Here is a 16929-nt window from a genome sequence, read left to right as displayed (position 1 = left end):
CGGATGATAAGAATCTCAAAGCGGATGCCCTATCCCGATCCTTCCTAGTCACCGACAACGAGGAGGAGCCTTCGCACATTGTGGAGCCAAACAAGCTCATCGTAGTCGCACCGGTTAACCTGACTTCCCTGCCCGCCGGCAAGACTTTTGTCCCAGATGATGACAGGAGGCGAGTTCTACATTGGGGTCATGCTACCAAGTTAGCAGGTCATGCTAACACTCTTCCTCATCTCTCGCTTTTATTGGTGGCCTTCTTTGTCTCAGGATGTCCGAAGTTTCATCCTCTCCTGCCCTTCGTGTGCCAAGAACAAGGTCCCACGACAGCCACCCTCCGGTTTTCTGCACCCACTTCCGGTTCCCTCGGCTCCCTGGCAGCATATCGCGATGGATTTTATTACGGATCTACCTCGGTCCTCAGGTCACACGGTCATTCTGGTGGTCGTGGACCGCTTCTCCAAGATGGCCCACTTCATCCCTCTGCCCGGTTTACCTTCCGCTCCTGACCTGGCGAGAATTTTTATATCTCATGTCTTCCGGATTCATGGCTTCCCCAAGCACATTGTCTCGGACAGAGGGGTTCAGTTTACCTCGCGTTTCTGGAGGGCCCTATGCAAGCTAATGGAAGTAACGTTGGACTTTTCCTCCGCTTATCACCCTCAATCCAACGGTCAAGCGGAACGCACGAACCAGATCCTCGTAACATATCTCTGAGATTTTTCCAACGCCCACCAGAACAACTGGTCCAGCTTGCTCCCTTGGGCCGAATTCGCTTACAATAACCATACCAGTGAATCCTCCGCTAAGTCGCCTTTCTTTACTGTCTACGGTCAACATCCTGGTATACCTCTGCCGGTACTCCCGACCTCGGGTGTGCCGGCGGCCGATCTTCTGACCGAGGAGTTCTCCAGGGTCTGGCAGGAGACCAAAACCGCACTTAAGCGAGCACGTGATGGGTTCAAGAGGCACGCCGATAAGAGACGCCTGGATGCTCCGTTGTACCTCCCTGGGGATAAAGTTTGGCTATTCTCAAAATTTGTTCGTCTCAAGATTCCCTCCTATAAACCAGGCCCTCGCTACATCGGACCCTTTGAGGTCTTAGCTCGTATCAATGACGTTGCCTACAAGCTAAGACTCCCCGCTTCTCTATGGATCCCAAATTCATTTCATGTTTCCCTCTTGAAACCGGTCATACTCAACCAGTTCCATGCTTCCACTGGCAGTACTCCCGCACCCGTGTCCGCACAGGATGTCTTTGAGGTCAAAGAAATTCTTGCTATGAAAAGATCTAGAGGTAAAACCTTTTTTTTAATTGACTGGAAAGGTTTTGGCCCAGAGGAGAGATCCTGGGAACCCCGGGAGAACATCCGAGCCCCCCAGATGTTAGTTAAGTTTCTCTCCGGCCTTGGGAGGAGGGGGCGTAAAAGGGGGGGCACTGTCACGCTTACCGCCTTCTCCGGCCCCGCCGGCTCCACGCTCGCTGCTCCCGCCTCATGCGCGGCTCCTGCTGTCGCCTCCCTGTCGGGCTCAGCGTCGCCCGTGGCCTCCGGGAGCGCCCGCCGCCTTCGGCGCGCCCCTGTAGCGGGCGCGCGCTCGCCCGCACTCCTGCCTTCGGGTCCGCGCTCTGTCCCGGTGGTCTACCCGCGGCGCATGCGCGCCTTGAGCCTCAGTTCTCAGTACTGGCCAAGCCAATCCTTCTCCCCGCCTTCCTGACCCTGCTGACCGGACCCAGAACTCTGGTCTCCATAAGAGGCAGCCTTTTCCTCGGAATCACTGCCTGATCGTCACTTGTGTCTCCCTGTGACTCTGGCTCCCAGTCTGCCTGTCGTTTCCCGTGCTCCTTGTTTAACCTGGTCCTTGTGTTTCCCCAGTTCCCGCCATCTCGTGTCCGCTTCCAGCCTGTGTCTTCGTTTGACCCGTGTTTCACCGTTCCTGCCTTATCTGCCAGTATCCGCCAGCCTCCGTTCCTGAGTTCCAGTCCTACCGGTTCCGGTCCAGCTCCTTCATCTGCCTGCCTGCTAGTTCTCTTGTCGTGCCTCCGGCCTCCTCGGGTACCAGCTGCCGTGGTGAGTAGTTTCCCATGGGCCTGTCCCTAATTCTCCCTGTATAGGGGGTGGTCCACCTGGCCCACTCGCCCAGGGGAGGTTCGCTTGCAGCGGTCCAGTGGGTTCACCCTTGGGAACCATCACAGAACGATCAGGCCATGGACCCCACTGGTACTCCGACCCCGACCCAAAAGGAACTTCTGTTTCTGCGGGAAAACCAGGCGAGGATCATGTCATTCCTCAAGTCCATGGAGTCTCGCCTCTCGTCATTACAGGCCTCGGATCCAGGGAATGCCACCCAGATCGCCGGTCTCCAGCAGGAGCTTGCCCAGCAGCGCGACACTCAGTCTCATATCCTGAACTACATGGCCTCGGTGGACAACCGCTTGCTGGCCCTCCAGACCGCGGCTGCAGCTCCGGTACAGCCTGCGGTGCCGCCTCCATCCCCGCATTTGGCTAAACCCCCGCAATATAGTGGCGACCCCAAGACGTGTATAGGGTTTTTAAATCAATGCCAGCTACATTTTGAGTTGCTGCCGCAACAATACCCCACCGACCGTGCCAAGGTGGCCTTTATCGTGTCCCACCTAGAAGGAGAGGCCCTAGCCTGGGTTAACCCACTCTGGGAACGAGACGACCCCCTGGTTACCCAACTCTCCTTTTTCCTAGACACCTTTCGTAAGGTGTTTGATGAACCCGGTCGCCTTGCCTCCACCACCGAAGAGTTGTTCAATCTCCATCAGGGCTCGCTCTCAGTAGGTCAGTACGCCATTCGTTTTCGCACCCTGTCCTCAGAGTTGGGTTGGAACAATGAGGCCTTGGTGGGAGCCTTTTGGCGGGGTCTTTCGGGGCGAATCAAGGACGAATTGGCGGGTCGTGATACCCCCACCTCCTTGGAGGATTTAATCTCTTTGGCTACCCGCATCGACCTCCGCTTTCAAGAACGTTCCCGAGAGCTCGCTAGGGACAGGAGACCCCCTCGCGCTCTTCCGGCCGCTCAGAGTCCACTTTGAGTCCGCTCAACACCAGCGTCCACGCTCCCGCTACCGGAACCCATGCAGGTGGACCGCCTCAAACCGGTGGAGGAGCGTCGGAGAGAGAGGGTCGAACAGGGGCTCTGTTTCTACTGTGGGAGTGCGTCTCACTTTCTTCACGCCTGCCCCACTCGCCCGGGAAATGCCTCCGCCTAGGACAGGTAAGAGAGGTCTTCCTAGGTAATTTTGACTCCTCTCTACCCTTGACTCTATCTGTCCTTTTGCATCTGGGCTCTAAACGTTTTTCTGAATGGGCCTATATAGATTCTGGGGCGGCTGGTAACTTCGTTCAACTTGAGGCGGTTAAGAGACTTGGAATTCCTGTCAGATCCCTGGAGACCCCTCGGCAGATTGCTTCGGTCGACGGTCAACCCCTGCGGGAGTCCGTTACTCAGGTTACCGAAGAGGTGGAGCTTCAGATCGGAGCTTTACATCGGGAGAAGATAGTATTCTACGTGCTGCCTTTTTTGTCCCATGCCATCCTCCTGGGACTCCCCTGGCTAAGGATCCATGAGCCTATCCTGGATTGGCGCTCTGGTGACGTTCTACGGTGGGGCCAACGTTGTCAAGACAAGTGTTTACTTCCTGTACAGCCGCCGAAATTCCCACGTTCAACGTTGGTATCAACCGAGTTGCCTTCCGTCTACAGGGCCTTTTTGGATGTCTTTGACAAGAAGGAAGCAGAGTCCTTGCCCCGCATCGTCCATATGACTGCCCCATCGATCTGCTTCCCGGTTCTACGCCGCCCCGTGGTTGGATCTACCCGCTGTCTCCCTCCGAGACCCAGGCTATGTCCGAATACGTACAGGAAAACTTGGCCAAAGGCTTTATTCGCAAGTCTTCCTCACCTGCAGGAGCTGGGTTCTTTTTTGTTAAGAAGAAGGATGGGTCCCTGCATCCCTGTATTGATTATAGAGGGCTCAACGATATCACCATCAAGAACAAATACCCTCTTCCCCTCATTCCGGAGCTATTTGACCGTCTACGGGGTGTGCGGATCTTCACAAAATTAGACCTCCGAGGGGCCTACAATCTGGTCCGGATCCGCTCTGGTGATGAATGGAAGACCGCCTTCAACACCCGTGACGGCCATTATGAGTACCTGGTTATGCCCTTCGGCTTATGCAACGCTCCCGCAGTGTTCCAAGAATTCGTCAACGACATATTCCGAGATCTTCTCTATTCCTGCGTGGTGGTTTACTTGGACGACATTCTGGTGTTCTCCCCGGATTTGTCCTCACACCGAAAAGACGTGCGTCAAGTTTTACTCCGTTTGAGAACACATCGCCTCTACGCCAAGCTGGAGAAATGCGCCTTCGAACAGTCATCTCTGCCGTTCTTGGGTTACATCATTTCCGATTCCGGCTTGCGCATGGATCTGGGAAAAGTGTCTGCTGTACTCAACTGGCCACGTCCTCAAGGAATTAAGGCAATCCAGCGGTTCCTGGGATTCGCCAACTATTACCGGCAGTTTATTCCGCACTTTTCCTCTCTGACCGCTCCCATCTCTGCTCTGATCCGAAAGGGAGCCGATCCTCACCACTGGCCTCCTGAGGCTGAGAACGCCTTCCGAACCTTGAGACAAGCCTTTGCCACAGCCCCGGTGCTACACCGTCCAGAGGCTAACAAACCATTCACCCTAGAAGTAGACGCTTCTGCCACCGGAGCCGGTGCGGTTCTCTCTCAGAGATCCCCTTCTGGTCGCTTGGTTACCTGTGGCTTTTTCTCCAAGACTTTCTCCCCTTCGGAGAGAAACTATACCATCGGGGACAGAGAGCTGCTTGCCATTAAGCTAGCCTTGGAGGAATGGCGGTATCTTCTGGAGGGAGCTGTACACCCACTCCAGATCTACACCGACCACAAGAATCTAGCCTACATTCAATCGGCACAAAGGCTTAATCCTCGGCAGGCTCGATGGTCATTATTCTTTAACCGGTTCGATTTTGAGCTTCATTTCCGTCCGGATGATAAGAATCTCAAAGCGGATGCCCTATCCCGATCCTTCCTAGTCACCGACAACGAGGAGGAGCCTTCGCACATTGTGGAGTCAAACAAGCTCATCGTAGTCGCACCGGTTAACCTGACTTCCCTGCCCGCCGGCAAGACTTTTGTCCCAGATGATGACAGGAGGCGAGTTCTACATTGGGGTCATGCTACCAAGTTAGCAGGTCATGCTAACACTCTTCCTCATCTCTCGCTTTTATTGGTGGCCTTCTTTGTCTCAGGATGTCCGAAGTTTCATCCTCTCCTGCCCTTCGTGTGCCAAGAACAAGGTCCCACGACAGCCACCCTCCGGTTTTCTGCACCCACTTCCGGTTCCCTCGGCTCCCTGGCAGCATATCGCGATGGATTTTATTACGGATCTACCTCGGTCCTCAGGTCACACGGTCATTCTGGTGGTCGTGGACCGCTTCTCCAAGATGGCCCACTTCATCCCTCTGCCCGGTTTACCTTCCGCTCCTGACCTGGCGAGAATTTTTATATCTCATGTCTTCCGGATTCATGGCTTCCCCAAGCACATTGTCTCGGACAGAGGGGTTCAGTTTACCTCGCGTTTCTGGAGGGCCCTATGCAAGCTAATGGAAGTAACGTTGGACTTTTCCTCCGCTTATCACCCTCAATCCAACGGTCAAGCGGAACGCACGAACCAGATCCTCGTAACATATCTCTGAGATTTTTCCAACGCCCACCAGAACAACTGGTCCAGCTTGCTCCCTTGGGCCGAATTCGCTTACAATAACCATACCAGTGAATCCTCCGCTAAGTCGCCTTTCTTTACTGTCTACGGTCAACATCCTGGTATACCTCTGCCGGTACTCCCGACCTCGGGTGTGCCGGCGGCCGATCTTCTGACCGAGGAGTTCTCCAGGGTCTGGCAGGAGACCAAAACCGCACTTAAGCGAGCACGTGATGGGTTCAAGAGGCACGCCGATAAGAGACGCCTGGATGCTCCGTTGTACCGCCCTGGGGATAAAGTTTGGCTATTCTCAAAATTTGTTCGTCTCAAGATTCCCTCCTATAAACCAGGCCCTCGCTACATCGGACCCTTTGAGGTCTTAGCTCGTATCAATGACGTTGCCTACAAGCTAAGACTCCCCGCTTCTCTATGGATCCCAAATTCATTTCATGTTTCCCTCTTGAAACCGGTCATACTCAACCAGTTCCATGCTTCCACTGGCAGTACTCCCGCACCCGTGTCCGCACAGGATGTCTTTGAGGTCAAAGAAATTCTTGCTATGAAAAGATCTAGAGGTAAAACCTTTTTTTTAATTGACTGGAAAGGTTTTGGCCCAGAGGAGAGATCCTGGGAACCCCGGGAGAACATCCGAGCCCCCCAGATGTTAGTTAAGTTTCTTTCCGGCCTTGGGAGGAGGGGGCGTAAAAGGGGGGGTACTGTCACGCTTACCGCCTTCTCCGGCCCCGCCGGCTCCACGCTCGCCGCTCCCGCCTCATGCGCGGCTCCTGCTGTCGCCTCCCTGTCGGGCTCAGCGTCGCCCGTGGCCTCCGGTAGCGCCCGCCGCCTTCGGCGCGCCCCTGTAGCGGGAGCGCGCTCGCCCGCACTCCTGCCTTCGGGTCCGCGCTCTGTCCCGGTGGTCTACCCGCAGCGCATGCGCGCCTTGCGCCTCAGTTCTCAGTACTGGCCAAGCCAATCCTTCTCCCTGCCTTCCTGACCCTGCTGACCGGACCCAGAACTCTGGTCTCCATAAGAGGCAGCCTTTTCCTCGGAATCACTGCCTGATCGTCACTTGTGTCTCCCTGTGACTCTGGCTCCCAGTCTGCCTGTCGTTTCCCGTGCTCCTTGTTTAACCTGGTCCTTGTGTTTCCCCAGTTCCCGCCATCTCGTGTCCGCTTCCAGCCTGTGTCTTCGTCTGACCCATGTTTCACCGTTCCTGCCTTATCTGCCAGTATCCGCCAGCCTCCGTTCCTGAGTTCCAGTCCTACCGGTTCCGGTCCAGCTTCTTCATCTGCCTGCCTGCTAGTTCTCTTGTCGTGCCTCCGGCCTCCTCGGGTACCAGCTGCCATGGTGAGTAGTTTCCCCTGGGCCTGTCCCTAACGCTCCCTGTATAGGGGGTGGTCCACCTGGCCCGCTCGCCCAGGGGAGGTTCGCTTGCCGCGGTCCAGTGGGTTCACCCTTGGGAACCATCACATGTGTTTTAACCCCACTGCGTTTGTACTGGGAATTTTTGTCTATGGCATTAACCTTTAAGGTACTTACATTTCCCTTATAAACATGTAATAAACTAGAACATCAAAAAGGGATGAATATCAAAACTGATCTCATGTATATATACAAAATTCATATTTTTATGTTATACAAATTCATTTCAGTTCTGAATGAAGATCATCACTTCCTACCAACATGATGTAAAATGGGGTCACTAACATATGGTATTGTACTATGATTAATAACGTTTTCATTCAAAAAGTGTAAGGTCTCCCCTATCTATACCCAACTTCCTTTTTCTAAGGAATTTTATCCATTGTAATTTTTAATATGGCCTAAATAAAGGAATAATTTTTTACCTACCTCAGGGACGTGACGCTAGATATAACCTTTTTTATTTAGTGAGGATATGCAGTAAGCATACTAAGTATGGAGGGCTGTGGAGGGTCATCATACTGCGTAAGGGGTCTATAGGGGCATAATCCTGAATATTGGGGTGTTTTAGGGCAGCGTACTATGTATTGGGGGCTATGGAGCATCATATTGTGTATGGAAGGCTGTGGGCCATCATACTGTGTATAGGGAGCTACGGGGTATCAAACTGTGGATAGAGAACTATGGGGCATCCCACTGTATAGAGTTGAGCTGAAAAAGCCATTATATTGCATATAGGGGAGCAGTGGTGACCAACATAGTCTATAGGGTGCTATGGGCCATGAGAGTACCCAGGATCAAAACTAGGGGGGCAAGCCATGGTCGTTCAGGTTGTAAAATTTTAGAACGAAGAAGGTGAATGAAACTGCTCCATACAGTATAATGAGCCCCATACCTGTATATACATCATCACCAGCCCCAGCCCACTGAGCCCAGCACCTGGATATGGGATTTGGATGTTTCGCCCCCAGCAGTTCGCCCCCAGGATGTTTCACCCCAGCACATTTCACCCCCGCACATTTTGCCCCCAGCAGTTCACACCCGGATGTTTCGCCCCCAGGTACATTTCACGCCTGCACATTTCGCCCCCCAGCATTTGGCCCCCAGGATGTTTCGCCTCCGCACATTTCTCCCCCGCACATTTTGCCCCTAGCAGTTCGCCTCCGGATGTTTGTACCCTGTTTGTCCCCAGAATTTTGTTTTTGGATGTTTCGCCAGTTTGTCCTTGTGATTCATGAATTCCCGTCCATCATCAATCCACATGTCACAAAAGTACTGTACAGAGTGCTGCACTTTTGTGACATGTTAAATCTACTGATTCCATCTGGAAACCTCACAACTGATTGCACTATAGTGTCAGAGCATTTTGCCCGCAATTTTAACAAGACATTTTCCAAAACATTTCTAAAATGCTACAAAAACATAACACGAAAAAAATAAACGGATTCAAAAAATGTAGCGTGAATGAGGCCTGATTTAGGTGGGGAATGTAAACCACTCTAAAATCAAAACATTTTGTGAACTTTCACGTGACCCAGCACTGACTTTTTTTTGTTGCAAATGTAACAATTTTCATTTCAGGTGTCCTGCAAGTTACATTAGGCCTCTTTCACACATCAGTTTTTTGCCTTCAGGCGCGATCCGGCTTTTTTTTGTAAAACCGGATCCGGCAAAATGCAATGCCGGATCCAGTTTTTCCCTATTGACTTGCATTAGCGCCGGATCGTGCCGGATGGCATTGCGTTTCATCCGTTTTTTGCCGGATCCGGCAACTTGTCTCATTCCGGCGTCTGGAAAAAACGGCTACTGTAACGTTTTTTGTCTCCGGCGAAAAAGCCGGAAGCGCCGGATCCGGCGCTTCCAGCTTTTTGCTACAATGAAAGTCTATGGGCGCCGGAATGCACGGATCCAGAAAAAGACGGATCCAGCCACCGGATCCGGTTTTTTTAAGTCTGCGCATGCTCAGATCCAATTGGCCAGCCCCCAGGAACAGATATAACCTGCTAGACGGATCCAGCAAAAAAACGGATCCGTTTCTACAGTTCTCCAAAATTTATGCCGGATCCGTTTTTTCTAAAAATAGCCGGATCCTGCCTGACGGCAAAAAACTGATGTGTGAAAGTAGCCTTAGACTAGCTTTCATTCCATCTTTACATCAGAATATAGCAGTGTCTAAAATCTCTACAAAGAGAGAGGTGTACTAGTACAAAAAATCAGTCAGCTTCCACAGCAATTCACTTTCTGCAAGTATGAATTCAGTTCTATCCAAACGTGGGAAGAAGATGTTGGTCTACAAAAATCACATTAACGTATTTTACAAATGAACGGCTGATGATGTCTATTCCATCTGGGTGTGTGAAAAACGGTCGACTTGCAAGGGACGTGTTTGGACTAATGAAGCGTCTGGTGAAGTGGTGAAAGTAACCAATTTCCACAACCACGCAGCACAAGCAGCAAGACCTGAAGCAATCCGACTTGTCAATGAGGCGGTCACCAGGGCAAGGACAAGACCGGAGACACCAAAACAGATTCTCACAGAAGACATTTCAGGAACCCATTCTAATGTTGTAGCACTTCTCCCAAAGAAAGCGTCACTGAAGAGAACAATACGATTATCAAGGCAACTTGGCAATATTCCAAGGCTGCCACAAACCCTTGATCAACTTGTTATTCCCCAGGAGTTCCAGGGGATCAATATTGATGCTATCTAGCAGCAGTTCTGGAGGCCACAATGAGTCCTCTCCTTCTTCCCAGAGTCCTCTTCTTCTGCCTGATCTCATTGCGGCACTGCACATGCGCAGCAGTGTCTTGGTGACAGGAGAGGCATCCTGCCCCCTGGATTGACTGATGAATGGGGCAGGAGTGACGTCATGTCAGTGAGCGGCCAGGAGACATTCGGCCTCAATGCTGCGGCATTCATTATGCTTCATGGATCAGTGATCCAGGCAAGATGAAAAGACAGCCAGAAACAGGAGAAGACATCACGGGGAACTGCTAGACTGCACTCCATAACCCAAGGAGCTGTAGCTGCGACAGGTAAGTATGTCAGTTTTTTTGTGTTCTAGGGTGATAATACTCCTTTAAGGCCAGCCAGAAGCAACACTGGATGAGCTGCTGAAAAGGCAACCACAGGAATCCCCAGCAATTGGGGTCCTGTATATTTTACCCCCAGGTATGTTCAGCCCTGGATGTTTTGTTCCCTGCATGTTGACCCCAAAAGCTGAGGGTGAAACATCAGGGGTCAAAATGCTAGAGGCGAAACATCAGATGGCGACACATCCAGGGACAAAATGCTGTAGCTGAAACATCCGGGGGCAAAATATCCACGGGCGAAACGCTGGGGCGAAATGTGCGGGGCCGAAATGTGCGGGGTTGAAAGATCCTGGGGGCAAATGCAGGGGGCGAAATGTACCCGGGGGCGAACTGCTGTGGGCAAATTGCTGAGGGCGAAACTTCCTATAACCCCTGTATATACATCATTACCAGCCCCAGCCCACTGAGCCCAGCACCTGTATATATCAATCACCAGCCCCAGCCCACTGAGCCCAGCACCACCTGTATATATCATCCCCAGCCCACTGAGCCCCGCACCTGTATATACATCATCACCAGCCCCAGCCCACTGAGCCCAGCACCTGTATATACTTAATTACCAGTCCCAGCCCACTGAGCCCAGCACCTGTATATATAATCACAAGCCCCAGCCCACTGAGCCCAGCACCACCTGTACATATCATCCCCAGCCCACTGAGCCCCACACCTGTATATACATCATCACCAGCCCCAGCCTACTGAGCCCAGCACCACCTGTATATATCATCACCAGCCCCAGCCCACTGAGCCCAGCACCACCTGTATACAGTTAGGTTCATACATATTTGGACAGAGACAACATTTTTCTAATTTTGGTTCTAGACATTACGACAATGAATTTTAAACAAAACAATTCAGATGCAGTTGAAGTTCAGACTTTCAGCTTTCATTTGAGGGTATCCACATTAAAATTGGATGAAGGGTTTAGGAATTTCAGCTCCTTAACATGTGCCACCCTGTTTTTAGAGGGACCAAAAGTAATTGGACAAATTAAATAATTGTAAATAAAATGTTAATTTCTAGTACTTGGTTGAAAACCCTTTGTTGGCAATGACTGCCTGAAGTCTTGAACTCATTGACATCACCAGACACTGTGTTTCCTCCTTTTTGATGCTCTGCCAGGCCTTCACTGCGGTGGTTTTCAGTTGCTGTTTGTTTGTGGGCCTTTCTGTCTGAAGTTTAGTCCTTAACAAGTGAAATGCATGCTCAATTGGGTTGAGATCAGGTGACTGACTTGGCCATTGAAGAATATTCCACTTTTTTGCTTTAATAAACTCCTGGGTTGCTTTGGCTTTATGTTTTGGGTCATTGTCCATCTGTAGTATGAAACGACGACCAATCAGTTTGGCTGCATTTGGCTGGATCTGAACACACAGTATGGCTCTGAATACCTCAGAATTCATTCGGCTGCTTCTGTCCTGTGTCGCATCATCAATAAACACTAGTGACCCAGTGCCACTGGCAGCCATGCATGCCCAAGCCATCACACTGCCTCTGCTGTGTTTTACAGATGATGTGGTATGCTTTGGATCATGAGCTGTACCACGCCTTCACCATACTTTTCTCTTTCCATCATTCTGGTAGAGGTTGATCTTGGTTTCATCTGTCCAAAGAATGTTCTTCCAGAACTGTGCTGGCTTTTTTAGATGTTTTTTAGCAAAGTCCAGTCTAGCCTTTTGATTCTTGATGCTTATGAGTGGCTTGCACCGTGCAGTGAACCCTCTGTATTTACTTTCATGCAGTCTTCTGTTTATGGTAGATATGGATATTGATACGCCTACCTCCTGGAGAGTGTTATTCACTTGGTTGGCTGTTGTGAAGGGGTTTCTCTTCACCATGGAGACTATTCTGCGACCATCCACCACTGTTGTCTTCCGTGGGCGCGGAGGTCTTTTTGCATTGATGCGCTCACCAGTGCTTGCTTTCTTTCTTTCTCAGGATGTACCAAACTGTAGATTTTGCCACTCCTAATGTTGTAGCAATTTCTCGGATGGGTTTTTTCTATTTTTGCAGCTTAAGGATGGCTTGTTTCACCTGCTTGGAGAGCTCCTTTGACCGCCCGCATGTTTCCTTCACAGCAAAACCTTCCAAATGCAGGCACCACACCTCAAATCAACTCCAGGCCTTTTATCTGCTTAATTGAGAATGACATAACGAAGGGATTGCCCACACCTGTCCATGAAATAGCCTTGGAGTCAATTGTCCAATTAAATTTGGTACCTTTAAAAACAGGGTGGCACATGTTAAGGAGCTGAAACTCCAAAACCCTTCTTCCAATTTTAATGTGGATACCCTCAAATGAAAGCTGAAAGTCTGAACTTCAACTGCATCTGGATTGTTTTGTCTAAAATTCATTGTGGGAATGTCTAGAACCAAAATTAGAAAAATGTTGTCTCTGTCCAAATACACTGTCTTGCGAAAGTATTCGGCCCCCTGGAACTTTTCAACCTTTTCCCACATATCATGCTTCAAACATAAAGATACCAAATGTATATTTTTGGTGAAGAATCAACAACAAGTGGAACACAATTGTGAAGTTGAAAAAAATTTATTGGTTATTTTTCATTTTTGTGGAAATTCAAAAACTGAATAGTGGGGTGTGCAATATTATTCGGCCCCTTTACTTTCAGTGCAGCAAACTCACTCCAGAAGTTCATTGTGGATCTCTGAATGATCCAATGTTGTCCTAAATGACTAATGATGATAAATATAATCCACCTGTGTTTAATCTAGTCTCTGTATGAATGCACCTGCTCTGTGATAGTCTCAGGGTTCTGTTTGAAGCACAGAGAGCATCATGAAGACCAAGGAACACAACAGGCAGGTCCCTGATACTGTTGTGGAGAAGATTAAAGCTGGATTTGGATACAAAATGAATTCCAAAACTTTAAACATTCCGAGGAGCACTGTGCAAGCGATCATATTGAAATGGAAGGAGTATCATACCACTGCAAATCTACCAAGACCCGGCCGTACCTCTAAACTTTCATCTCAAACAAGGAGAAGACTGATCAGAGATGCAGCCAAGAGGCCCATGATCATTCTTGATAAACTGCAGAGATCTACAGCTGAGGTGGAACAGTCTGTCCATAGGATAACAATCAGTCGTACACTGCACAAATCTGGCCTTTATGGAAAAGTGGCAAGAAGAAAGCCATTTCTCAAAGATATCCATAAAAGTGTCATTTAAAGTTTGCAACAAGCCACCTGGGAGACACACCAAACATGTGGAAGAAGGTGCTCTGGTCAGATGAAATCAAGATCGAACTTTTTGGCAACAATGCCAAACGATATGTTTGGCGTAAAGGCAACACAGCTCATCACCCTGAACACACCATCCCCAATGTCAAACATGGTGGTGGCAGCATCATGGTTTGGGCCTGCTTTTCCTCAGAAAGGACAGGGAAGATGGTTAAAATTGATGGGAAGATGGATGGAGCCAAATACAGGACCATTCTTGAAGAAAACCTGTTGGGAGTCTGCAAAAGACCTGAGACTGGGACGGAGATTTGTCTTCCAACAAGACAATGATCCCAAACATAAAGCAAAATCTACAATGGAATGGTTCACAAATAAACGTATCCAGGTGTTAGAATGGCGAAGTCAAAGTCCAGACCTGAATCTAATCGAGAATCTGTGGAAAGAGCTGAAAACTGCTGTTCACAAACGATCTCCATCAAACCTCGCTGAGCTCGAGCTGTTTGCCAAGGAAGAATGGGCAAGAATTTCAGTCTCTTGATGTACAAAACTGATAGAGACATACCCCAAGCGACTTGCACCTGTAATCGCAGCAAAAGGTGGCGCAATAAAGTATTAAGTTAAAGGGGCAGAATAATATTGCTCGCCCCACTTTTCAGTTTTTGAATATCCACAAAAATTTAAAATAACCAATAAATTTCATTCAACTTCACAATTGTGTCCCACTTGTTGTTGATTCGTCACCAAAAAATTACATTTGGTATCTTTATGTTTGAAGCATGATATGTGGGAAAAGGTTGAAAAGTTCCAGGGGGCCGAATACTTTCCCAAGGCACTGTATATATGGACCTAACTGTATATCATCACCAGCCCCAGCACACTGAGCACAGCACCTGTATATACATCATCACTAGCCCCAGCCCACTGAGCCCAGCACCTGTGAATACATCATCACTAGCCCCAGCCCACTGAGCCCAGCACCTATACAGTATATACATCATCACCAGCCCCAGCCCACTGGGCCCAGCACCACCTGTACTTATCATCACCAGCCCCAGCCCACTGAGCCCAGCACCACCTGTATATATCATCATCAGCCCCAGCCTACTGAGCACAGCACCTGTATATACATGATCACCAGGTCCAGCTCCAGCCCACTGAGCCCCATACCACCTGTATATATATCATCACCAGGTCCAGCCCCAGCCCACTGAGCCCAGCACCACCTGTAAATACATCAGCCCAGCCACAGCCAGCCCTTGTATATACATCAGCCCAGCCACAACCAGCCCCTGTATATACATCAGCCCAGCCAGCCCCTGTATATACATTAGCCACAGCCAGCACCCAGCCCCTGTATATACATCAGCCCAGCCCCAGTATACACATCAGCCCAGCCAGTCCCCAGCCCCTGTATACACATCAGCCCAGCCAGACTCTGTATACATCAGCCCAGCCACAGCCAGCCCCTGTATACCATAGCCCAGCCAGCCCCCAGCCGCTGTATATACATCAGCCCAGCCACAGCCAGCTCCCAGCCCCTGTATACACATTTACCCAACCAGCCCCCAGCTCCTGCATACACATTTATCCAGCCAGCCCCCAGCTCCTGTATAGACATTTACCCAGCCATCCCCCAGCTCCTGTATACATATTAGCCCAGCTAGCCCCAGCCCCTGTATACACATTAGCCCAGCCAGCCCCCAACCCCTGTATACATCAGCCCAGTCAGCCCCCAGCCCCTGTATACATCAGCCCAGCCAGCCCCCAGCCCCTGTAAATACATCAGCCCAGCCACAGCCAGCCCCAGCCCCTGTATACACAATAGCCCAGCCAGTCCCCAGCTCTTGTATACACATTAGCCCAGCCAACCCTCAGCCCCTGTATACACATTAGCCCGGCCAACCCCCAGCCCCTGTATACACATTAGCCCAGCCAACCCCCAGCCCCTGTATACACATTAGCCCAGCCAACCCCCAGCCCCTGTATACACATTAGCCCAGCCAACCCCCATCCCCTGTATACATCAGGCCAGCCACAGCCAGCCCCTGTATACATCAGCCCAGTGAGCACCCAGCCCCTGTATACACATAAGCCCAGCTAGCCCCCAGCCCCTATATACAAATTAGCCCAGCCAGCCTCCAGCCCCTGTATACATCAGCCCAGCCAGCACCTGTATACACATTAGCCCATCCAGCCCCTGTATACATTAGCCCAGCCAGCCCCTGTATATGTATACATCAGCCCAGACAGCCCAGCCCAGTATATGTATACATCAGCCCAGCCAGCCCCCAGCCCCTGTATACATCAGCCCAGACAGCCCCCAGCCCCTGTACACATCAGCCCAGCCAACCCCTGTATACATCAGCCCAGCCAGCCCCCAGCCCCTGTATATATCAGCCCAGCCATCCCCCAGCCCCTGTATACATCAGCCCAGCCACAGCAAACCCCCAGCATCTGTATACATCAGCCCAGCCACAGCCAGCCCCCAGCCCCTGTATAGTCCAGCCCAGCCAGCCCACAGCCCCTGTATACATCAGCCCAGCCAGCCCCTGTATACATCAGTCCAGCCACAGCCAGCCCCTGTATACATCAGCCCAGCCAGCCCCCAGCCCCTATATACATTAGCCCAGCCAGCCCCAGCCCCTGTATAGATCAGCCCAGCCACAGCCAGCCCCTGTATACATCAGCCCAGCCACAGCCAGCTGCCAGCCCCTGTATACATCAGCTCTAGCCCCTGTATACACGTTAGCCCAGCCAGCCCCCAGCCCCTGTATACACATTATCCCAGCTAGCTCCTAGCCCCTGTATACACATTAGCCCAGCTTTTTCTTGGCCTCTCTTCCCTGAAGGCCAGCATCCCAGAGTCGCCTCTTCACTGTAGATGTTGACACTGGCGTTTTGCGTGTACTGTTTAATGAAGCTGCCAGTTGAGGATCTGTGAGGCATCAATTTCTCAAACTACAGATGCTAATGTACTTGTTTTGTTGTGCAGCAGGGCCCCCCACTTCTCTTTCTGCTCTGGTTAGAGCCTGTTTGTGCTCTCCTCTGAAGGGAGTAGTACACACCGTTATAGGAAATCTTCAGTTTCTTGGCAATTTCTCGCATGGAATAGCCTTCATTTCTAAGAACAAGAATAGACTGTCGAGTTTCACATGAAAGTTCTTTTTTTCTGGCCATTTTGAGAGTTCAATGGAACCAACAAATGTAATGCCTCAGATTCTCAACTAGCTCAAAGGAAGGTCAGGTTTATAGCTTCTCTAATCAGCCAAACTGTTTTCAGCTGTGTATGTATAGGGTATACAGGGTATGAAACTATATAGTGAGCGCAGTTGTGCTGTAGTATCTATGTAGTAAGGTTGGTTCTGTTCCCGTATCTATCTAAGACTGGTTCAGTTCCCATATTTATACATTATAGTGAGCTTGATTCTGTTACCAGATATTTATGCAGTAAGCTCAGTTT

Source organism: Dendrobates tinctorius, unplaced genomic scaffold, assembly GCF_039654945.1.
Source record: "Dendrobates tinctorius isolate UK_male_01 unplaced genomic scaffold, ASM3965494v1 ptg000003l, whole genome shotgun sequence".
Lineage (NCBI taxonomy): Eukaryota > Metazoa > Chordata > Amphibia > Anura > Dendrobatidae > Dendrobates > Dendrobates tinctorius.
This window is presented reverse-complemented; position numbering follows the sequence as displayed.